Here is a 25,678-nt window from a genome sequence, read left to right on the forward strand (position 1 = left end):
CCCTTTCTAGTAATAAGAAAACCAATAATTTTTCATGCCAACACCTATTAGGAAGCATTAGATATAGCCCCAAAATCACCACAGTTTAAGACTAGGAGCTCAGTTTTGAGGGGATGATTGACAGAAAAATCTACATTTCCTTCAGAATGCCAGGACCTTCTAGTCCCAAGTACAACAAGACCAGTTCACACAGTGGTTCACTCATCCTAAGCCATACATGTTCACACATTTTCCAGGACTGTTTCCTACCCATGCTAAGGAGTCCAGCAAAGCAACCCAGAGGCTGGTGAAGTGGGGAGTGAAGCTTGGGTCAGTTGCCTTGATGGAAACATTTTTTTTCTGACTCTGTGTGTATGCCTGTTCTGCAGTAGTCTGCCTTGTTCTGCAGATGCCCACCCAGAAAATGTCATTGCCTCCAAAAGCAGCTTCTGTGAAGTTAAATACATTGATTGCTGACTGGTTCAGGAAGATCCAAAGCAATAAAAAAGCCAAACAGTGAATATTCCTAGGAAATATGCAAGTCAAACAGGTGGTAACGTGTATCCCTCTGGTCCAGTAGTGGGGTTGCCAACAAAGGGCAAAAGTATTTAGCATACCTGGGATCAGTCCCTGGCAACATGACCCACTGAGGTGCACAGCAAGTGCCAAAATCACAGCATATGATACAATTAAGATACTACTTGGGCTGCAGCTTTCTGAATTGCACTTGGATCCTTTTTCAGATAATTGTTTTTTAGAACTTAGGAGAAACTTTATATTGAAGAAAACTGGAAAACTAGCATGGCAATTAGTCGGTTCCCCAGGGGACTGAGCATCAAACGCAGCCAAGAAGTCCATGTGGATTTTTATTTTTTTTTTTTTTTTTTGCCTAACTTTAATTAGTGCCAGGTAAGTTCTGAGTGGAAACTGGACACCTAGCTTAGCTGAAATTCATGGTCTGAAAACCACTAAGAGAAGCCAGTTCCCATGTTTTACATCTCAAGCCTAGCATCACGTGGTCACACTCTATCATGCGGCAGCGCTGACAGCCGTGCAGGAAACAGCCCGGAGAAACACCCTCAGTCTGTTTCACTTGGAGCTCATTTGTTCTGCAGCTTCTAGTGACAAATTATAGTGTGGTTTTAATAGGAGTATGTGTCTAAACTCATGCTCATGTTTTTTCGGCAAATTTGGTCTAGAAGTTCTCATCTTTCTCCTCCCACACGTGCACCTTGTGCCAACTGCACAAACAATGACCTGTATTCATCTACACCGGGACTCTGTTGACATCATCAGGCTGCAACAGAGATAAATTTAGTCCAGTGGGGCAAAGTAATGTGGTTGGATTTTTCTCTTCTACCCAAGGAAAATGCATCTGGAAACGTATCAGACAGACAGCATTACAGATTCACCTGTAAACTACTTATTACAAGTGGGACTTAGGAATGACTGCATGTGAGGTTTTTGAGTTTTCTTTGGCTTTGGTATAATCAAATTGAGATTATCTTCCTGAAAAATTGGAGTAATAATATTTAAACACTTGGAAAAAGACTTAATTTGTTAATTAGCACTCATACAGTTATCAGAGATCCTTGTCTGTGAGATATCATGCTAATTTTACATGAAAGTTAATTTAAAACTGAAATAAAAAATTAAATAGCAGTGTTTAAATTCCTTACTGTGTTTGAATTTGATTTATTTAAATTCTTTTTTAGTCTTTCATATAAAAAAATAAAATTTAATTAGTATCACCCCCCAGAAAAAACATCAGGGAATCAAAACCATGAAAACAAAAGTATGGGACCAGGAAGATTTGGTAGTAAATAAAGAATAATCCAATGAATTTGGAAGGGAACTAGATCTTTCCTCTACAGCCCATGAAGCTGATTTCCATCTTGCTGCCTGGTTTACACATACCACAAATAACCCCATGCAGAGGACAATTTTGCATGCTGGATATTCAGCCTCTCATGCCAGCCCTTCAAAAACTGACTCCTTCCAGCACTTAGAAAACTTGATAGAAGTGAAAACAACAAGATGGTTCAGAGTGCAGCTATAGTCTGGTTTGGGAGTGCTTGCTCCAAGCCCAAACAACTTTCTGCAACTATTTCCTTTAACTACATGTGCAAGGAATGAGATTCCTACTTTAAAAGCACAGATGAAGTTGACTGTGAGGTTCATAGGTGGCAGGGCTGCCCACAGTGCTGGTTGGGCAATCTGGGGAGTAAATGGAGTCCACAGCTGGAGTCCATGACCTCCAGGTGAGCAGAGCCAGCATGGTGCACTACACCACCTCTGAAAATAAACATTTCATATGGTAAATTAAAAATGGAAATGGAGGTGTTTGCTTGGTGGGATGCACTTCCTCTTCCCATCTTCAAATTTCAGGAAAAGAATACCAAAACATGAAAGCAAACCTTAGGAGATTAGGGAGCCTGGCAGATCCCTTTTGTCCATATCTGCTGGAGAAGATGTTGAGAAAAAATTAATTGTGCTCAGAATATAGTGCCTGACTGAATCCCTAGAATCCATCATCATATCAGGCTGGGCCAGTCTAGAAAACAGGAGAGCACCACAGCTTAGTTCAGAGTGAGGGAGTAGTACCAGATCATAGCAGTACCTGTTTTGCTGTGTATTCACACACAGACTACCAAGGGCCATTTTCATAGATTTCTAAATCACAAGGAACCATTTATTGCACAGAATCACGGAGAGTTTGAGGCACTCCAGTTGTGTCTCACCAGTGCTAAAAAGAGGAGAAGGATCATTTCCTTTGAACTGCTGGCAATGCTCTAACACATCTGAGGAAGCTGTTTGCCTTTTTTACTGCAAGGGCACATTGCTGGCTCACGGTCGAATGTGGTGTCCACCAGGACTCCCAGGTCCTTTTTTGAGAGAGCTGCTTTCTATCTGGTTGGGCCCCAGTGTGTACTGCTGAGTAGTGCTGAGCCTAACTAGGAGCAGGACGATGCACGTCCATTTGTAGAGCTTCATGACATTATTGTCAGCTCATTTCTCTGTCAAGGTCCCTCCAAGCACCCCAATCTGGTGTATCATCCATTTCTCCCAATTTTGAATAGCCTGAAAACTTGAAGAGGGAGAAGTTTGTCCCCTCATCACATCCGTTAATAAACAAACTTTAAAATATACAACGCAGGAGCTGTTGCCTCCGAAATTAGTAATTACCTGCTCACTTGTGAAGATGACATGTATCTATGTCATCTTCATGATGTGTGTATGACAGTGTATGACATGTACACTAAACATCTCAAAAGGAACAGTCAGATCCATACTAGTAACTGTGTGACAATGACAGTGATTTTTTCTTCTCAGCTTGGATTATAGAACTTTGGACAGTCTGCATTTGAATTGTGTGGTGTAAGCAATTAATGGACTGAGTTGTCTCACCACACAGATTGTATGCTGTTCTTTCCCATGTCTAGGAAACCAATCTCAAATAAGTTGGTAACCTTCTACACAGAATCAAATTGCACATGATATGCATGCCTAGAACATACTGGGGAAGACTAAATTATGATACTTGTTGACAAAGTCAGCCTTAAAATGTACTTAATTCAAGCACAAAATCTGTTCAGTGACCAAGGAATTCTGGGCACCAGCCCAAAATCCATGCTGTTTTTCCACACAAAACAGATAGCTCTCCAAATTCTCATGCCTTGTGACACTATCAGAACCCTAGGTTTGATGGTTTGAAACTTCAGTAAAGTTTTCAAGTTCGTAAAAAGCCCACTTAGCTCACTGGAGCTTCTACAGAATAATTCTTCAGAACTGGGCATGTAAATTTGAAGACAACAGGGAAGAACGCCTGGTGCTTTCCATGGACAGAAGCCATTTCTGTCAGATAGCAAATTTCGGCTTTGCAAGAGAGGGGCAGGCTCTGAAAAAAAGCCAGAAGCATGCTGTAACACTCCTTATGTGTCACAGATAATGTCTTTTGTAACTGGTCACATACTGTGGAAAGGACAAATCTCTACCTTGAGTAATAATCACCCTATTCAGCAATCTCGTTGTTGTACTTCATGGCTGGAAGGAAACAAAGGTGTTTTCACTTCCAGTTCTTTGCTTGCCATCTCAAAGGGATGCTGAGTGATGCAATACACAAATCCCATTGCTGCAGACTGAATGACTACTTGAAAGCTAAATCTTCCCATCAATAGCTGTGAGAAATGTCAGACTTGGAAGGAAAACTCCAAAGGGAAAAAAAAAATTACCCACATGCTGACAGATCAGACTTTCATTTCCCATCTGCTGATGAGAAACGAGATGAAGGTGATAACTTCTTGAGAGATGGTTGTATAGTTATCCCCCTCCTGAAGAAAGGAAGATGTGATGCATGATGCTTTTTTACCTTCTCCTTGCACTTCTTATGTACTGGGAGTGGTAAGCAAGGTTGCCACATGAGCTGAACTGTAGCTCTTGAACCCTGCAGCTCCCTACAATAAACATTACTGTGTATACATTGTGTGAACCACCAGTCCAGCCCTGTAACAAATCCCAGAGTCAGGAGGACTTTAATATTTTCTTTGAGGGTGAAGTGTGATTTCTCCTAGTCAGCTAGGTTAACAACACTCAGTCATATAAACCAGGTCCTTACTGCCAAACCATGGTTTGCTGCAGGTTTTGCCTTTGACCTATTGGCTAAAGAGGGACTCCCTGCTCCTTTCACTTTCTCCCAGCTTGGGCTGGCTTCTGTGTCCACCCAAGCATGGGTTTAGATCATCTCTTTGAGTCCTGAGAGCCCATCCAAGCCCTTGCTGCCAGCTTCTATGCTACAAGCTCACTGTGCAGCTCAACATTTTCTCATCCACTCAAGGGACCATGCAGTATGCTGTGTTCTGAACCACAGGAAGAAGTGATGGTGTTACACAGGCATGTGGCATTTCTAGTAGCCTAACTCCAAGCCTCTTCCACCATATTTACCCACACAACTCTTGACTTATTAGTCAAACTATGCCCAGAACCTACTCCTCAGCTGCATGGCTTAGGCATGCCACATGGCTGCCCTTGTCACTGATTCAGGAACCTTGTCAAGCATATTAAGTGAATTACATTTTTTCCAGTCTTGGCTGTGTAAAAAAGTTTTCACCGTGTGCTCAAAACCTGCTCATACAGTTTCTTTCTTAAAACCACATTTTAATGATTCAAAAAAAGGAAATATTTATTTAAAAGATATTGCTGATAATGTTCGTAACCTGCAATAGGCTAACAAAATTAGAATGAAGTTGTTAATTAAAGTCTAATTTACTCACACAATTAGTTCCATTGATTTCAATAGAATCACATGAATTAGTGAAATGAGCAAGCTCTCCCTGAGGTAAATCTTTAAATTAAAAGGTGATGGAAACCTCGATATGGGGATCTGTTGACTGAGTTTGAAATATGCAGCTCTGATTCTGGTCTTTTTACTTTAAGACTTGGTAAACATGCCTACATATGTTTTACCCAATGGGGAGAAAAAAGGAGTGTCTCATTAGAAAAATGAAATGTCAGCATATTTCTATGTTTCTCCTCTTCATTTGAAATAGCTGATTGTTTTAAGTTTTAATGTTTTAATGTGTTGGGGCTAAAAAAAAAATTATTGCAGAAAGAGAAGTCAAAATATTTGGCATCTTCTTTGGAATTAGGTTAAGCCAGATTCTTATCTGCTTCATGTTATTCATTGTTTGACATATTTGATTTGTAGCACCTCAAAGCCTGGATCAAAATGGCAAACCCACTGTGCTGTACATGCTGAATCCTGCTTTCAGTGCAACAGTGAAGGGATTTTATTGCCCATAACAACACCTATTATATCCACAAATATGAAGAAGTACATTCCACAAAAGTATGCATATTCCTACACATGTGGGTGTGTGTGCAGACACATTTACATGTGCACATGCACACTTTGCACTTGCTTTGAGAGCCTAATGTACACTGAGAGAACTTCAATCCCATTTCTTGACCCTTCTGAGAAGTGAAGGGAGAGAGGGGGTGGGGAAGCATACACACCTATAGTTTATTCCCATTAAAAAGATGACCTAAAGATAATAGAGAGGAAGTGGAAGAAGAATACTGGCTATTACCAGAAGCTTTTTTCACTGTGCATACAACCCATGGCCTCAGAAGCCAACAGGGAATTGTCACTGGTGGAACGAAGAACAATATTGCCAGGGGATCATGGTGAAGCAGGTGTGATTGATTAGAGGTGTAAGGCTTAAGATGGCAGCAGGGGGAATGTTCAGTGACCAAATTAATCTGCTAGATGACCTTTCCTCCAGACGTGTATAACGTTGCTCCTTTAAAGCTGAATTTGCATTTGGGTGCTTTAGCTTTGCTGGCTTTGAAGGCACTGGAAGCTGAGTGACTGTCTGCAGGAAGATAATTTAGAACAAAGGCTTCGTGAGAGCATTTATTTAGCATGAAAGATACCTGCCTGATATTTGAAAATGGAACTACAAGGGTATCCAGAAAGAAGGTACAAGAAAGAATAACATAGCTAATGTTGATTGGTGATAGGTAACTGATTAGCATTTTAAGGGCATTCCGGGTCCACTGATGTCAGTGGTAGCTTTTCAGGAGAGGTTTGGCAGGGTCTTTAATGAAGATTATCCTCAGTCTGTCAATATCATTTAAATAACATAATTGACTACTATTTAAGGGAGTAGATGTGAAAGTAATTACATTGTTTATGACAAGACACATTTATGCCCATTTAAGTATAGCATACTCTATATTTCTCTTATGAGCTCCAGTGAGAGTTTTGCTATATAAAAATGAAGACTGTGCTATTTTAAACATGTTAGAGTTTAGTGCCTCTTTGGCCTCACTCCCTTCTGTTTTTTTGTTTGCTCAGTAGGGAAAAAGTACACCTTGCAGTATGCTCAAATTTAATCCATTCACATATGGTTGTCTATTTCTGTGTACTGTCATTCAATCCTGACAAAAAACCCCAAAACAAAACAGTGGCAAAAAACCCTCAACAAAACAAAACAAAAAATAAAACCCCCACACTTCCCTTTTGGTAATGAAATCTTTTTTCAACAACAGAGTTTCTTTCTTCTTCAAATTCTGTTGATGACATACTATGCCCTTATTCTTACTAATGTGAAGAAACTCACAGCTCTTTTATGATCAAAAGCAGATCTGAATGTAACATTCCAAAGATGAAAGCTGCCTGAACAGCAGCATGGAGTTCCTGGCAGAAATCTCTGTTCTCAATATCCTCTGTCAGGAGAAATGTTTCCAGCTACAAGACTAATTTATGCTCTTCACAACTGAGTAGTGAAAATTCCTACTCACAGATTAACTGTAGTATTCCACAGATGTGGTTACACTGTTGTAAGTGGCAGGAGAACTTCACTGGTCATGTTGCTATCCTGTATTTACACAATAAATGTTTCAACCATGAAGACAAGTTACAAGTTTCAGCTTGAAATGTTTCTTGATAGACTACTGCATATAAATGTCTTAAATTTATCGTTGTTTCTGTTAGGATTCATTCTGTTAGAATCTATTAATACAGTAGAAAATAGTAGTTTGGTATAAAGCAAATATTTCAGTGTTACATCATTGGTTTTGATATATTTCATGGTTTCAAAGCCTTTTTGCAAGACAGCTTTTCATTACTTTTAAGTCTGACAGCTGGACATATGTTATGACAAAGTATAGATGCTTATGTGTAAGAAAGATACTAACATGATAGGAAATGTCAGAAAAGATTTCCATCCCCACACTAGGAATCCTAAAGGTTACACTACCAGAATCTGCTGTGCTCACATATGAAAACAGGACTTGAACAGCTTGAACTCCCACATTTGCTCCTTTTTTATCATAAGAATTCTTATACTAGAGTAGCAGCTAAACTCATCTTTGAATAGTACTTGTTGAAAATTAGACAGCATTGATAAGGATGGATTTCCCTCAGTTTGTGTGCACATATACAAGAGGAATTATGTTGTTCTCACATCCTGTTTTGTTCAGTGTTCTGGTGACTTACAGCTGGCACCTGAGGAACAGTAAGTACAATTGGCATTGTACTGTCTTTAGCAGCTATCCACAGGCAATACTCTCATATACATCTCTGCAATCAAAACCAAATCTCTATTTTGAAGCTGTGATATACAGCACTGAACCTCCCAGTTGCTGTAGCCAAGAGAGAAAAATGTGCTCTGAGCTTTTTTCTTTTTCTTTTTTTTTTTTTTTTTTTTTTTTTTTTTTTTTTTTTTTTTTAAAAGGGTAACACACTTCAACAATCAAAGGCTGAAACCAGCTAAAAAGTCACACAGAACTGTATTTGAAATCATTGGTTTGGGAGTATATGGTGTGTGTGTGTGTGTGTTATGTGTGGGAGAAATCCCTTTAGCTAAATGCACTAGAAAAATGGAATGAATGTAAAATTCAACTGTTTAATTGGATCCTGAGGAATTATCCTGGAACCTGCAAACTGGCTTCCAAGCCCTGCTAACCAACTTACCTTCATCAAATGCTTAAAAGCTTTCCTCACATTGTCAAAAGCATTTTAAGCAAGCAGAGCACTCAGCTACATACCGTGACAAATTTTGCCTGTAGGCTGTTAAAATGGCTTTAAACTAGTGAGGCGAGCTCTTAAAATATATATATGTACTTTATATGTATTTCATCCCAAATTGGGTCCCTCCTCCCTAGCTCTTTTCTTCTTTCTTTTCTTTTCTTTTCTTTTCTTTTCTTTTCTTTTCTTTTCTTTTCTTTTCTTTTCTTTTCTTTTCTTTTCTTTTCTTTTCTTTTCTTTTCTTTTCTTTTCTTTTCTTTTCTTTTCTTTTCTTTTCTTTTCTTTTCTTTTCTTTCTTTTCTTTTCTTTTCTTTTCTTTTCTTTTCTTTTCTTTTCTTTTCTTTTCTTTTCTTTTCTTTTCTTTTCTTTTCTTTTCTTTTCTTTTCTTTTCTTTTCTTTTCTTTTCTTTTCTTTTCTTTTCTTTTCTTTTCTTTTCTTTTCTTTTCTTTTCTTTTCTTTTTCTTCCCTTCCCTTCCCTTCCCTTCCCTTCCCTTCCCTTCCCTTCCCTTCCCTTCCCTTCCCTTCCCTTCCCTTCCCTTCCCTTCCCTTCCCTTCCCTTCCCTTCCCTTCCCTTCCCTTCCCTTCCCTTCCCTTCCCTTCCCTTCCCTTCCCTTCCCTTCCCTTCCCTTCCCTTCCCTTCCCTTCCCTTCCCTTCCCTTCCCTTCCCTTCCCTTCCCTTCCCTTTCCTTTCCTTTCCTTTCCTTCCCTTCCCTTCCCTTCCCTTCCCTTTCCTTTTTCTTTCTCCTGCAGCCTTTACATTTCCAGAGTCCAGCAGGGTTATTAATTAATGAACTTGTGTATTTTCCGCCTTTAGCTGCCGAAGACCGAGGAGCTGTCAATCAGCGGGGACCCTCCTGAATTAGGTGAATGCTGACATTTGGCAAGTGTCATCACAGTTGCCTGCCCATGCCCTTGTAATGCTCTAAGCCAGTGACCCTTCCCTCTTTGTCACACATTTCAGGTAGCACTCAGGGCTCATTGTGTGCAGCTGAGGTCAACCGCCAACCAACCAAGTGCTCTGTCCTGATCGCACAAAGCTTTCCCTGAAGGCAAGAGAAAAGAATAATAAAAGGGGGAAATGGCCTGCTGAGCAAAGGCTCTGAGTCTTTTATAACAGGAGGTCGTTTTTGATTATAGGAAGGAACCTTCAGTGGCCATGGAAACCAAAATGCCACACAAAAGCCAGAGGGTGCTTGGGAGGTAAACAAGACAGATGAAAGGTGGTGGTGCTTTTAATCTCCAAAATCAATGTGCTTAGGTGGGTGACTTTAATTTAATCCATGTCTGATTAACCCTCTCCCTTTGTTTACACCATTATAGGAGTTTTTCTCCTGTAAAATTTTTAAACAAATGTTAAAAAATTCCAGGACAGGGCTGGTCGCCGCAGCGTTTTCATCCTATTCACCCCCCTGATGTAATCATGGATGTTCTCATTATCCACATAAATGCCTAATCCTTCTTACTCCTGCTAAGCTTATCCTCAGTGCTATATTTTTGAATGAGAGTGAAAGATCTTATACAAATACAAATTCTTGTGACTTTCTTTTTTGGACACCTAGCAAGATGAAATAACTGGAAACAATGGTCCTCAGTAAGGAAACCTTTTCCATCAAGAAGCCTGGGAGCGGTTTGGTGAAAACTGGTTTTGATTTGGTTGAGTTATGAGCCCTTGAAAACTGCCCATCGTGCACACTTAGACATTTTTTAAAGAGCAGCAGAGGTTTTAATGACAGCTGAATGTTCGGAAGGAAGTTGTGCCGTGCATGCGTGCGCGGCTAATTTACCTACTTACTGAAAAATATACTCAGGGGTAGTGCTCTGAATGAACCCTGCCACATTCACTTTGGGTTGGCTTACATGACCGAAAACTCTCTCCGACAGCAGGGCAATTTTTCCACAAATAATGAGCATTTTATGGATGAGATTTTCAAAAGCCAATCCCCTGTTAAAAGGCCAGAGCCCATCCAGAAAGGAAAGGGAAGGGCAAAAAAAGGCTCAGAGGAATTTGCGTTCCTACATCCCTTGGAGTTAAGGGGGTACAGTCAGTAAAGAGAGTCATTTAAGCACTTATATCAGTCGCAGTGTCATTAGGAAATGAGCTTCAAAACCTCTCTGCATCTTGCCTTGGCTCCTGACTGAAAAGAAAATACACACGCATTTATTTCAGCTTCCTAAAAAATCTGGAGGAAGATGCTTCAAAATAGAATTTGCAGAAAGAACTGCTTAAGATCACTAATTTCAAGTTATCTTAGCCCTTTCCAGATCTGAGATGTCTGCCATGGCAGCCAACAGCTGCCTCTATCCAGAAAAAAACAAGGTTCTTTCCTGTGGGAGTCTGTCTATCTCAATTCTTTGAAAAAGTAAACCAGAGAGTAAGGTTTCCTTTCAAAATGCAGGGTACTTTAAGTGGTGGTGCCCAGTCTATGCAGTAGTCCAGCCATAACAGTGCTTGCCCAGGGAGCAGAACTGAGAAACATGACTTCTTCCAGTGCCAAGATGCTTGAATCTTGTCCCCTTGAAACTTGTTCCAGCCAAGCAGTTTGAGCCTGGGTAAAGGACACTGCTGGAACTGGGCTGCTCATCAGCAACAAACATGATGACTGGGGGACAGTAAAGAAAAAAAGGCCTGTGAGCTCCTAACTCTGTCACCCCTGCAGGAAGGGAAGGTCCCTCTGGGAATATGGAACTCAGGCTTAGCAGGCAGCAATGTGTCTGAATGCTAGGCCAGTCTAGCTCTTTGCTTGAACTGGGGTAAAACTGCAAGTACTTCAGGAAATGCAAAGTAAAACAAGACATTATAAAAGAAAGACATAATCCAAGCACAGATTTCTAAGCTACAATTATAGGCTGATCAATCAAATCTGTCTAAATTCTGGAGGGTTTATACTGCCTTAAATCCATAAGGGGCCACAGATGTCATAATGCCTGATTTTTAACTGACCTGTTGTTATTCGCTTTGAGAGGAATGTGGGATGCAGAGAGGATCCTAATTTTGAGCTTCCCAGTTGTTACAGAGCAAGATCACAAAGCTGTCTCCACTACCCAAAATGAAGTATAAAGGAAAAGATCTAGTGCCCTTTAGGCAAAGGAGGGGCTATTTTTTTCAATGAAGGTTGATAGCTTTCTGCAGCAAACAAAATTTGGTTTCCTTCATCTAACAAACCCAAGGATTATTTTTGACAATGTATCGTGTCACAATGAAGTACTCACAGCACCTTTCTCACAAAGCAGAAAAGAAAAAACCATATACTGCAATCCTTTCCTAATTTTGCTCAAGCAAAACTCAGATTAGTATAGTAGTGTATTTAATGAGAACCTTGTGACTGGTAATACCAATTGGATTCTCTTCAAGAAGGTAAAGAATGAACAGAAAAAGCAAAAAAAGTTGTGGAAATATGCCACATAATGAGATCAATATCTTACACTGTAAAAATATTACATCATTTAGACAGCAGGTTATTGAACTGTTCAAGAAACAGAACATAAAGGCTGACTATAAGGGAAAAACCTTTTTACTGAACTGAAGGGAATGTCAAGGATACCAAGACTGAGAATATTGCTATGAAGATGAGGAACTGAAGATAAAGAAGATTAAGTGTTATTTTAGATTTTGCTTATGTTCCTACCAGAACTTTTGGGCCATTCATCACTGTTTGTGACTAACTGTTTCCACTCGTTTCCTTTGACTGCTTTAATAACATTTTGGAGCTGCAAAGCTACATTCTGCTGAAAGAGTCCTTAATTTGCCATGGGCAAACCTGATACTCTGAAAAAGGAAAAGATTATTTCTTTCTTTACTGTGTGGTTGGATTGTGACAGGCACAGCACCTGAATCCAGGCAAACTGCTAGGGTCCTGTTAAGTTACAAGTGTCCATGTCTGTTGCACAATAACTGAAATGTTATGTGGCCAATTTAAGCAATGCAGTGACCACCATGAAATCTACTGGTGCTTCCTTCAGACTTAATGTGGATACTTAGGCAAACCTCTTTGGCTGAGAAATCGAGCTTTATCATCCTCTTTTCCTCTTCTTCCAGCTAAAAATATAAATGCCTTTATATTTATGCTAGTGCAAGACCATCTACCAGGAGGCAAGGGTAAGAAAGCCAGCTCTTTTAAAAATTAATGAGCCTTGGAAGGAAATGAAGCTGAGAGAGTATGAAAGCATATGAATTTTTCCTATACAGAAGAACCAGCATTCATTAAAATGTAATTCTACACTGTTCAAAGCTCCAGTCCACTCCAGCAATAGATTGGTCTAAGTACTACAGAGTTCAGGGTATGCATTCTTCCCCTTCCTGGAAAAATATATTACTGCATCTGTAGATAACAAGATTAGCAAAGACATTTGCTTTGTCGTGGTGACATGTGCCTACCTGAGCATTAGATACAATAAATTGGGTCTTGCAATAGCATGAGAAAATAGGAGATTTATGTCCAGTGCTGGATTTAGGGCACTTCACAATGGTAGTAATTGTAAGCATAATCCTGTTTTCAGACTGTCAGATGATGGGAATAGCATTTACCGAGTATGTTAAGAATGGCAGCCTGGAGTTTTTAGTACTAGTTAATATTAGAACTTAGAAAAGGTAAAAATGAATGCTCATACAAATAATTTTGTTAAGCAAGATATATCTTATTGCTCTTTTGTTGGTCTATTTACTTAAAATGGTTAAAAATTTACTTCTCTATAGCTCTCTTTTGAATACAAAGAGATGGAAAGCTGTCAGAAACCAACAGATTACAGATTCCATTATTCACATGTTTGTTTCCCAGATATGATCACTGAAATTTTTGTATGGAAGACTATTATTTGTTCTTTCTATATACCAAGAAATAGTCCCAAAGAACTCATATTCCAGGTCAGAATGCTAAACAAGAGCATATTGACCTGGATTATTCTTGCTCTGTATATTTCAGAGTTTTTCTCATATTGTCTTCTGCTGATGGTAATTTCCACACAAAACATTTCTATCAAGATATCTATATCAAATGGTAGTTGATTTTTGTTCATATATTAGTGCAAACTTCCTGTGTTCATAGTTACATAGGTATAAATATTTTTCGTAATACTATCTTTGAATAAGCTATGCACATGCAAAACTTATCATACAGAAATTACTGCACTGATGCTGATAGACCATTTTACCTGAATCACCAAATGTAAATACACAAACACAACCTTAGAACCCAGAAAGGAAATAGCTTTCAGAAATGATGAATAGTACTTCCTGTTTCAGTGGTTGGTAAATGTATATTTTGTTTTCATTTGGTCATCAGTTATCCCTATTGTGCTTATTACATCATCAGTCATTAAGGGATGATGAAATGATTGCCATGAGACACAGATCCACCATTAGAAACTAAGATATTTAAGAAGACCCACTTGCTTTGTCTTTGAAAAACCAGCAATTACAAAGGGTGAGTCACCAAGAATGAGGAAGACTAAGTCTGTATTCTTTCCAGACAGTTCCTGTTGCCATTTCTAAATATCATTAATTAATATGAGTATAGTTGAGCTGATGGAATTCAGTATCTGAGCCAGTCCTGCTTCTTTCAGGAGTATAACAGATATGTAGTCCTAAAATCAGAATAATGTTCAGGTGCTAGTTACACGAGGGAGCTCAGTGCTTCATGGTTGTAATGGAAATAGATCTTGACTGAAAACCAAAATTTGAACAGTTTGTAAAATTAGTTGGAATTAATAAATGAATAATTATTTTTGGTGCTTTATATTAATTCATTTTGGATTTATCCTAGAAAATCAGCTCTTGTCATCAAATCAAGAAGATTATGTCCCACACAGCTAGTATGTAATTCAATTTCTGTCTTTCATCTTCCCAGGTCCTCATGTTTCTATTTCTTTGTCAAATGTGAGGTTAAAATGGAATGGAAGCTCGCAGTTCATAACAACAGCTTAAGGCAAAAAATATACTGTATCTGTCTTAATGGTGGACCAGAACCAAACTTCCTGTCATGGTTAAAAACATTCAGAACTATAAATCTGAAATGTCATGATACATTAAATGATATGATAAATAAAATACAGAAAAATGGAAATGGCATTAAAAAAATAAAAAAAAATTGCACACCTGAGATGTCCTGTCTTGATAACTACACATAGGTGGGCTACAGAGCATCACAGCCATTCACATTGTACTGGTATGCACCCAAACTGTCTGCTGCACCAACAGCTCAAAAATCAGAGTGGGTGAGCTGCTACAGAGCCAACCTGGCTTTTGGAATTAGCACATCTGCCTGGAATATTTTGTTTTTTAAAAATTATCTTTTAAGATGAAAGGAACTGTCAGCTGATAAAATAGTGGTAGGGTGAACTTGAAATCAAGAGTATTACAGCAGGAATCATGACAACTAACATGAAATTTTCAAGAAGTCCAAACTTATTTCAATCTTTGGACGTGCAAAATACTTAAATTGTTTTAAGTCTGCCCCATAAGTTATATCATGGGGAAAAAGTATAATTTGGACATTTCAGCATTTGTGGTTCCAGATTCAACTACACCGATTTTTAAACAATGGTTCTTTTCTTATTTTCCTCACCTGCTCCTGGTGTTGCCTGGATGATGTAGCTGTTCAGATGTTGTGGGCTTCTTTGAGTGTTTACTTATCAGTAGTGCAAAGCCTGTGGAATGGGTTGGCTTGCACTGAATTGGATTTACAGCTATTTTCCTTTCCCAGAACAGTAGAAAGTAACTGAAATGGACATATATTTTATTCCTTCTTTTCACATGTCTCTTAACCTATACTGTCTTCAATATTCTATCCTTTTTCACACTCCACATTCCTGGGCATATTTCCCAATCCTTCTTGCAAAACCTACATTATCCTCGTCTTCTTGGCCATCTGTTTTGAAAATGTCTGCTGAAATGGGTAATTTAAGGAGTACCTATCTGTACATATCTCACCAGAAAAAGATATGTGATGGCTGCGAGCTAGAATCTGAAGAAAATAACCTCTGCAACACTCTTCCTAGGAAGTTCGGGATCCTGTGGCAGTTAAAATGCTTAAATCAAGTTTAGGTCTAAAAGATACACCTTTAGCCTATAGCCATTGACTTAATGTCAGAAGTACTTGTTGAAACTCTATATTCTGTGTTATGCTGTTGTACAAAATAAGTAAGCCTAACAATCTCTTCTGCCTTGTGAAGATCTGCTCTTTGAATTTAAAAGGGCCATCGTGTCCTATTTTTTTTTTTTTTTTTTTGGTAAGCATGAAGTCAAGTGCTGGCATATTACTAAGACAATTTATTAGGAAAAAAAAAGGCAGGAAATAAAATAGCATATTTCTTAACATCTTCATTTTAAATCTGTCAATTTATGAATTAAGATAATGTTGTTTGTAATTTTTAAAAGGCTGTTTTTTAAATTTAAAAAGAAAGCAGTATAATTTTTAATAGCATGAACTTGTGCTTTAAAGGAATTGAATCCAGGCATTAAGGAAAAACAAAAATAGCCTCAGCTATGAATGCACTAATGATTCTATGAAGACATGCACAGTATAAGTTACAGGATTTAAATTTCCATGAGTACATATAGGATACAAAAAAGAAAAAAAAGGCTTGATTAAAATTTTCCACTGAAATTGTTTTTGGCAGAAGACATGATTCTAAGTAGCCTACTTTTTTTTTTAGGTTTGGGTTTTTTTTTTTGTTTTAATCTGAAATACTTTTATCTATTAAAATAGTAAAATTTTTCTTCAATGGTTTTGGATGGAATAAGTGACCATCTAACTTTAGGTCTATTTATGCCTCGTTTCCCAGAGAAGCAAGGTGTATGTTATTAAACTGTCTGTCTAGCCTTCCATCTTTCTGTCTATTGTCAGCCTCCCTCAAACTTTAAAAACGTGTTGGCCACATTTGGTAGAATTCTCATGAATATAATAAAGATTAACCAGATGTTTGGAAAAAAGAGATCTTGTTAGGGTCCCATTTAAAGAGAATGTGTAGTGGGATCTTTTCTTGTCTTTCCTGTAGGGATATTCGGAAGTAAAGATGTGTAACTACTACCTGACCAAGTAGCATTTGCAGAAATAACTATCTGATCACCACACATGTGATTAAGGCATAACAAATGGTACCTTTTCCTTCCCAGCAGGTGAGAAAGTGGGGGATTAGCAAGGGAACTAGAACTGTTCCAGTATATGAAACAGTAGATACAAATCTGCAGGAAACCAAGATTCATTTGTCACTCATCTCACTAACAGAGATGATTCACAAAACAGAGGAGGGGCCTTGTCATGTGGCTTTGAAGTAAATTCAAAATGCCAGGTTGTTTACCCTTAGACAAAAATTGGGAAATGCTGCTTTTAACCCTCTAGATGCTCTTGCAATCAAGGCAAGCTATAAATTAACACTTTGACTGCATTTTGAGTTAATTCCAGCATCCCTTAAGGACAATTCCTTGGCAGGCAGGATCTCATGGCTGTGAGACTCCTCAGCCACACTCTTCATCCAGAAACATCCCATCCCCAAAGGCTGCTAGCTGTATCTCACTGTTCTTCCCTGAGGGAAAACTGAGGGGCTACAGATGGTCCAGCTCTACAGCTGTAAAGGCATTAAGAACATCAAAGTCAAGATTTCATTTCCCCTCAGCACATGAGGTTTTAGAACAACAACAACAGCAAACCCCCCCGAACTGTCTATAGCTCAGGAAGTAATCTCAGTTTAAACTGGTGAGAACTCAGATCTCTTTAAGTTGGAAAATGTGCAATTAATTTGTTAAATGCAAGGTGACACACCTGAGGATGATCTGTATTTGAAATCAGGAAACAACTAAAAATTTTGCTTCTACTATGAAGGAAGTAGTCACTCTGAACCTCTGATTTAGAGCATGATTTTATTGTACCCTCACTCAAGTGAATAATGCCTGATTGAAAATGAAGCAAATCTAATTAATTAATATTGACCTCCCACTACTGTGCATCGGGACAAAGCTTCTTGAATGACAATCCTAAACATCAGAAAAATATAGCACCCTTTATAACCAACAATCTTATAAGCAACAAAATAAAAATTAAAAAAAAAGAAAACCAAACCAAAAACCCCCAAACTCCGTGAACCATATCCTATTGCTAAGAATAATCCAATGGTATTTTAAGAGCCCTGCTGAACAGACAGGCTTTACATCGTGCTCTGAATTTCTCCCAACTGGGGCTCTGGCAGGGAGCCAAAGGCAGCAGGTTTCAGAGGCGCGGGCCCTCCGCTGAGAGCAGCCCAGCACCGCTCCCCCTGAGCCGGGGCACTGCACGTTCACTTTATGTGTAGTGCTCCTGTGCCTCACAACTCCTATGTCTGATATTTTCTTTATGACTTCAGCTTATTTGCAGATTTGGCTGCAAGATGTATTTTCACACAGTGCTCAATACGAAGGCTAAAGCCGAAGCTCAGAAATACGGTCTGCCGAATTTAACCGGGTAAACTTGATTTTGAGAAATAATAACTGAGGAAAGACAGAGTAAACTACTCCCATGTGGTTTCGACAGTTTCTGGCGTGTATGATGACACCAAAACATGTTATTCCAAAAGTATATGCAGCCTTAGCTGTCAGTTGGGTGAAACTGCATCACAAACACCTAACAAAACCACAGAGAAGCCAGAGAAATATCATTAAGTCATTATTAGCAGATAACAAACAGCACCACTTTTGTGCTCTCAATTGTAGACTGGCATTCTAACCTTACCCTTCTTTCTGCAACTTCAGAATGCTACCAATGGCCAGTATGTATTCTTGTGGATCCTTGTCCATAAAGGATGAAGTGGGTTGGTTTTTTTCCAGAGAGAAAAAAAAGAAAAATATGGCATGTGTAAAAGCAGAATCACAAGTGTATGATCTGTGGGTACAATGTCCACGGTCTTTGAAAAGTTACAGATTGGTGGAGGGGGTTATCTTCTAGGTAGACATAGATTTAATTTTCTTTCCTTTTTGGGGTTCCATTTATTTTGTATTGTAATCCAGAGTTTAAGTGCTAGTCTTTGCATGGATGAAGTAAAAATCTGCCTTCTGACAAATAATATTGTTTAAGATTTTTATCTTCTAAACTATTGGCTAGAAACTTCTTTCCAATTTGTGCATAAAATTCCATTAAGAAAAAAGAATCCCTTTTTTTCATAAATACAAAGTACCTGTTTCAACAGATCTTTCACTGTTTCAAAAGGCTGAATAATATTGAATGAATGAAGAGAGATGTTGTCAGCTTCAAAATAAAGCAATTAGGAGACACTGTGGTTGGATTCGTCTCTGCCCATGTTATTAGGCTTGAGTGCTGAAAAAGAAAAACTATATTTGTGTTTCTCCACAGAAAAATATGCCAGTGATCTGACCTTAGTCAGTGAACTCTTAAGAGAACATCACAGGTGCTAGAGATGGCTAAGGAGAGACAGCTGGAGAAGAATATTTATTATTTTTATTGTTCCTCTCACACTGACACTTGGCTGATTAATAATACAAAGCATCCAACTCTTTCCAGCAGCTGGAGAAAAGATTGTTTTTTATCTCATCATTAACATTCCCATAAAGTGATGAACTATAAAACTTCTGCCTGCAAATCCAAACTGAAAAAAAGGTCAGAGAGGATCAATCTTTTTTCCAAGCACTAAAACCTTAAAAACCTATTCAACTGGATATCTTCATGTCTGTTAACATCTGCAGTGAGCTCCCTGAACAATGGTATTGTTTTGTCAAAGTACTTAAGCACATGCTTAATTTTAAAATCTGCATAATCCCATTTGTCTGCAACATAATTTAAGCAAGCATTCCAAATTAAGGATGTAGCTGGAACCCGAGAGTGGTCCTTCTACACTCCTCAGTCAGCACCTCTAGGATTTCTGTGACCTAGATGACCAGCTATTTTGAATTAATTTAAATTTAGTGAACACTTTCCTGGAGGACAGGCTATAAATGTAGAAAAAAATTAACCTAACCATGTGATGGAGAAACTCCACAAATCTGTTATTATGGTAACTAAACAGAAAAAGGATATTGCAGAGTATCAGACTATTTACATGGAACTGAATTTTAGGATGTATTTCTGGTTGCAGTTCTCTCAAGACATTCATATTGATTACACAGTAATATGAAATTAAGTTTCCTATGATATTTCCCATTCAAGTAGCGGTGATAATTTTCTATTTCACCGGGAATGCAGAAACTTCTGAGTAAATGCAAAATGAGCCATCTCAGGACAAAATAGTAATGGGTACAAGTTACTTCTGGGAAGGTTCCAATTAGATTTGAGAAGAAAAATTTTCACCATGAGAACACTGAAGTAATCTCCCAAGGGAAGTGATTCTCCTACACTGGACAGTTCTAAGACTCAGCTTGACAGGTGTTGGACTACCTCATTTAAACTATATTTTTAACTAGGAAGGTTGGACTGAATAATCCTTGACACCTCTTCCAACCTGGCATTCTATGAGTCTGTGATAGTAATCTGTACATATAACAGTATCAGTGAGAAATTCTTCTGAGTTCTTATTTCATATGTTGAGCAGAAAAAAACAGTTCTCAATATAGTCGCCAAGAAGCCTGAATGCCTCATTTCTCTACTGCAGCCTTTTAGAATTAGAATCAAATTAAAAATTATTAATATCCCTAATTCCATGAAAATCCAGACATTGTTTGAATACATATATGTATTTTTATAATTGACTACCTAAAGTATTCAACCATGGAGTTCCACGTTTAGTTTGTATGGATAAAATGCTGCCATAATGGAAAATAGGAATGCAATAACAATAGATGTAATAGCAGCCTGTTTTGCAAGGTATTTTACATGTAAAATGAAGACCATTTAAAATAAACTTCAACATGGCCTTAAGACCTAGTTTACTCAAAAATTCTGTTGAGTAATTACACAAGTGGTTTTCTTTTGCAGTCCTAAGTTTTGAAGTTTTAAAGTTTAGAAGTCACAATTGTTGGCAAGTCTATCCCCAAGATTCCTCTGTCACTAAGAGTTTTCCTCTCTCCTTCACAAGGGTAGAAAAAAACCTGATCAGTCTGGATTCATCATACTAGAGGGTTTTGCTGGAAACTCATCACATGTGGTCAGTGTGGGTTGGCAAGTAGTGGATTTCGTTAGCAAACTCTATCCTCTAACCTTACCACCAAAGTTGAACCTGCCAGGGACCACTTTCCCTGATGGCATTACTGACAAGAGTCTTTGTTAAATCTGGAATGGGTATGTAAGTTTAAATAAAAGAAGAACTGACTTAAACAACTGTCTAAAACTCAAAGTGTGTTTCCAATGAATCAGTACTTTGGTTTTCAAAAAAAGCTGACATAACTTTTCTTGACTGGTTTTTGTTCCGTAGTCACTTTTAAAATTTCTAGTTCTAGCCAGGCCAGTAAGTAGAAACAGAAAATGCTACAGAACTTCCTTTCCTTTTGGAGGCTTTTTTTAATAAACAAAACAAAACAAAACTAAACACAAACATACAAAGCAAACAAACAAAACAGCCAACAAAAAAACCCGAAAGGATAATGCTCTCAATAATGTGTGTATATATATATATGTGTGTGTGTGTATATATATATATATATATATATACACCACTGAATTTCAAAATTAATGATTAAGCCAATTTGAACCTAACGCTACTCCCTCCTTATCCTCAAAATATAATTGGTGGTGACATTTTATGTCAGAAATCTGATGTGACTCCAGACTGGATTTAGACAGGGATACAAGTTTCCCTAATGGTTTAAGAGATAGAAATATTGCCAGAATTGTGATATTATGGAAAATTCAGTTCCATGTAAATAGTCTGAACAATATTTGTTCTTTCTGTTGTTAGAGTTCTGACATAGCTGGGTTTGAGGGATGGAACTTTTTTTTGCACAAGCCACCAAACTAACAAGAGGTAATGCTTTTATCAGTTTTGTTTGGCACATGGTAAAGAGATAATGGGAGCTCTAATTAAAGCAGATAGCTTTGAATCCTGGTCTGTTTTAGGTTAAATGAAATATAAAAGCAAACACAGTCTAGACAGCAATGATGAGCCTTTATTTTAAAAAAGCAGGCCTGGGGAATGTTATGAAAATTATTCCCTGAGATTTAAGAGAAAGAAGAGTTAGATGTGAGTTCCCACAGTAGTGAGGATTTAGACTGAATATAAAATATATGCAACACAACAAATAAAGTGAGTGTTTCATGTGATCCAGAAGGGATGACATTGTATTATGGCCAGTAAATTAAAATAAACAAGGTAAATTAAGAAATATATGTAGCAATTAAGATTATTGCGGACACAATACAGGAAAAACTCAACACATTCAACACAGGTATTCAGATAGTCTCCATCTCATCATGCCAAAAGAATTAAGGATTGCAGGATTTTGTAGCAAAGATTTATGATAGTTTATCAAGTTGGATGTGTTACCTCATCAGGTGATGCAGCAGCTTAGTAAACTTAAGGAACAGCCATGTCACAGAATCATAGGATGGTTTTGGTTAGATCACCTAGTCCAACCTTTAACCTAGCATAGTGCCAAGTCTACCATTAAATCATGCCACTACGAACCACATCTGTATGTTCTTTTAAATGTCTCAAGGGATGGTGACTCAACCACTTTCCTGAGCAGCCTGTTCTAGTGCCTGACAACCCTTTCAGTAAATAAATTTTTCCTACTACCAACCTAAACCTGGTGCAGCTTGAGACCACTTCCACTTTATCTACTACTTTCTGCTTGGAAGAAGAGACCAGCTCTCATCTTGCTACAACCTCCTTTCAGATAGCTGTAAAGAGTGATAAGGCCTCTTCTCAGCCTCCTTTTCACCAAACTACATAACACCAGTTTCTTCAGACACTCCTTATAAGACTTGTTCTTTAGACCTTTGTCACCCTTCTGTGCTCATCACTAAATAAGAGAATTAGCTTCCTTCTTGCTTATTTTCCCAATTGCCCCCTTTTGCTCTGCCCATCTTGGGGCTCTGCAGTGGCAGAGGTAATTTCTGAGGAGATGGGATCTGTGGGACTGTGTTTTCTGAAAGTGCTTGAACTACTAAATCTGAGAAAAACTAGTTCCTCTGCCCATGTTTTTAAAAAGAAACTTCCCAGATGCATCATGTATGGAACCTCATACTAACCTTTAATATGGGAGATTTTAAGCCGAGAAACCCATTTGGGAATCTGCGCTTTTTTAAGATTTTAACCTGTGAAACATCTGTCCGTCCACTTTCTCTGTGAGCAAGTTGCCTTTCTTACCAATGCACGTGTCTTTTAGACAGCCAAGAAGGAAAAAAACCATGAGATCATATTGCATCTTAGTCCTCTTGGATTGTTCTTTTTCTAGAAAGCAATTGTACTTTTCTGAGAGGTGGAATTGCCAGGAGCATCCCACTTCTGCATGATCTCTTTCTCAGTTCTTTTGTCACTGTTTGTAATATCACTGGTTATTAGGAAATATTAAGGAATTGAGGATTTGATCTCTTAAAATTAGCACTTTTCAGTGGTTCTGGGAAACAAAGCCCAAAACACTAACCATTTTGAACATGCAGATTTTGTCCCATGGTTATGAGCTTAACTGAAAACATGTGTTATGATATTCCTGTGAGAAAAAAAAATGCAAAAGGAAATAAATCTCATTTATATGATTGGTGCAAAATTGATACGGAATTTATGTAGAGAGAAAATGCTTTTCTTCTGCCTTATTTCTTGCTTTGCTGCTGTTACATTACCACTAATTATATTTTTGCCTGATTCTTTAATTAACCTTCTTTCAAAAAAGTCTTATGAGTGGACCAACACAGTCTTAATTTTTTTTAAGATGCCTTAAAGGAACCTTGTCATCAGCAGGTGTACGACATTTTTAAAAATCAACAATGAGCAACTCATCTAACTTTCTATCTCTGGAAAGAGATCACACTTGGAAGTAAATATTTTTACATGTACAGGAACAGGTTGATTACTGTAGGTTTCAATTCTTTTTTTTCCATTTGAATTCTATGGATTTTACCATATTTAAAGAGACTTGAAGTTGCAATAATGCAGTGCTAAAGTCAACATATTTTTAAGAAGCACCTCTATTGCTGAACCGATCCAAATAACTCTCCAACCACATTCTACTACCACACATTCTACAAAACACAGACACTTTGTTTTTCTTTTTCTTTAATTTGTAAGCTTTTTTGGAAAGAAATGTCACTTTCTTTTTCTAAGTTTACATAATTGCAATCTTTATTGCATGGTAAATAATGCATAAAATCTACTCAAGCTATTTGGACAAGTTTGAAGCGACTTAAGAGAGTTGACAATAGAGACTTAATAATTATACCATTCAAAGCACAGATTCCCAACAACTGAATCAGGTTGATTCCCAGCAATCAGCAGCCACTGAATGCACTGTGATTTTGCAGTACCAATTGGAAATTGATTTAATGGCATCCCCTGAGCTCTAATCTCTTTCCTAATTGCTTGTGATGCATTTTTCAGGAAAGTGGGCAGCTTTGGAAAGGTTTGAGTTGATCTGCTAAAATACCCGTTTTCTCATCTAATGGCAAAAACTGACACTGAATTCAGGGATATTGGGCTTTTGTATAAATTCCAGATAAATTTAAATATTAGTAATTACATAGCAAAACAAACAAAAAACTTTTTTGCTTAGTTTTTTGTCATGTTTCTGTCCCAAAACAAAATGCAAGCATATGCTTCTGAGAGAAAGGAGGAAATGGAGAAGGAATGCACTAATACCTCCATGCAACAAAACTTGACTGGCTGGAGGGTTCAATGGAAAAAAACATGTGATCTGTGGTGAACATCTACATTTGAACTTGTCACCTGAGTTGTGGTTAACAGTTGAGGAAAAATAATCATGTAACCATAAAATGTTTTAGATTAGAAAGCACCTTAAAGATCAACTAGTTACAAGCCCCCTGTATGGGAAGGGACTCTTCCCACTGGATTAGGTTACTCAAAGACCCATCCAGTTTGGCTTTGAACACTTCAAGGAATGAGGCATCCACAGCTTCTCTGGGTAACCTGATGCATCACAGTAAATGATTTCTTCCTAATGTCTAATTTAGAACCACCCTCTTCCATCTTAAAAACATTACCCCTTGTCCTAGCACTATATGCCCTTATAAAAAGTCCCACCTCAGCCTTCTTGTAGGAAACTACAACTCTCTGGAAGGCAACTACAAGGTTCCCCTCAAGCCTTCTCCAGGATGAACAACCCCAGCTCTCCCTGACTGTTATCACAGGAGAGGTGCTCCAGTCCTCTGACTATTTTTGTGGCCCTCCTATGGACTCAGTCCAAGAGTTCCATGTCCTTCTTATGTTGGGGGCTTCAGAACTGGACAAAGTACTCCAGGTGTGTTCTCATGAGAGTGGAGTAGACAATCACCTACCTTAACTTACTGGAGGAACTTCTTTTGATACAGCTGAGGATATGGTTGGCTTTCTGGGTTGCAAGCGCACACTGCTGGTTCATGCTGAGCTTCTTATCAAACAGTGCATCCAAGTTATTTCCCTCAGACCTTGCCTTGCTCTATTTGTAATTATTCTTTGGACTGTCCCAATCCAGTTGCAGGACCTTGTACTTGTCCTTCTTGAACTTCATGAGGGTAACACACGACTGCCTCTCAAGCCTGTCAAATTCCCTCTGGATGACCTTCCTTCCCTTAAACATGCTGACCACATCACACAGCTTGATGTGCAGCACTGGCCCCAGTAATGACCCTTGAGGAACTCCACTCTTCACTGTTCTCCATTTGGCCATCAAGCCACTGACCACTACACTCTGAGTGTAGCCATCCAGCCCACTCCTTATTCACTGAGTAGTCTGGCCATAAAATCCATATCTTTCCAACTTAGAGACCAGGTTGTTGTGTGGAACAGTGTTGAACACTTTGGACGAGTCCAGATTGACAAGTCCTTTGCTCTCCCCTTTTCCTCTGACCCCATCATAAAAGGCGAGCAAGTTTTTCAGGCATGATTTACACTTGGTGAAACCATGTTAGTTGCCACCAAGCAGCTCCACATTTTCCATGTGCCTTATCAGAACCTTCAGGAGAATCTGGTCCATGATCTTTCTAGGCACAGAGGTGAGACTCGCTGTTCTGTTGTTCTCCTTGTCTCCCTTTTTTCCCTTTTGGAAAACTGGGATTATGTTTCCCCTTTTCCTTTCAGTGGGAACTTTGCCAGGCTGCCATGACT

The sequence above is a fragment of the Heliangelus exortis genome, chromosome 1 (genome assembly GCF_036169615.1).
Source record: "Heliangelus exortis chromosome 1, bHelExo1.hap1, whole genome shotgun sequence".
Taxonomy (NCBI): Eukaryota; Metazoa; Chordata; class Aves; order Apodiformes; family Trochilidae; genus Heliangelus; species Heliangelus exortis.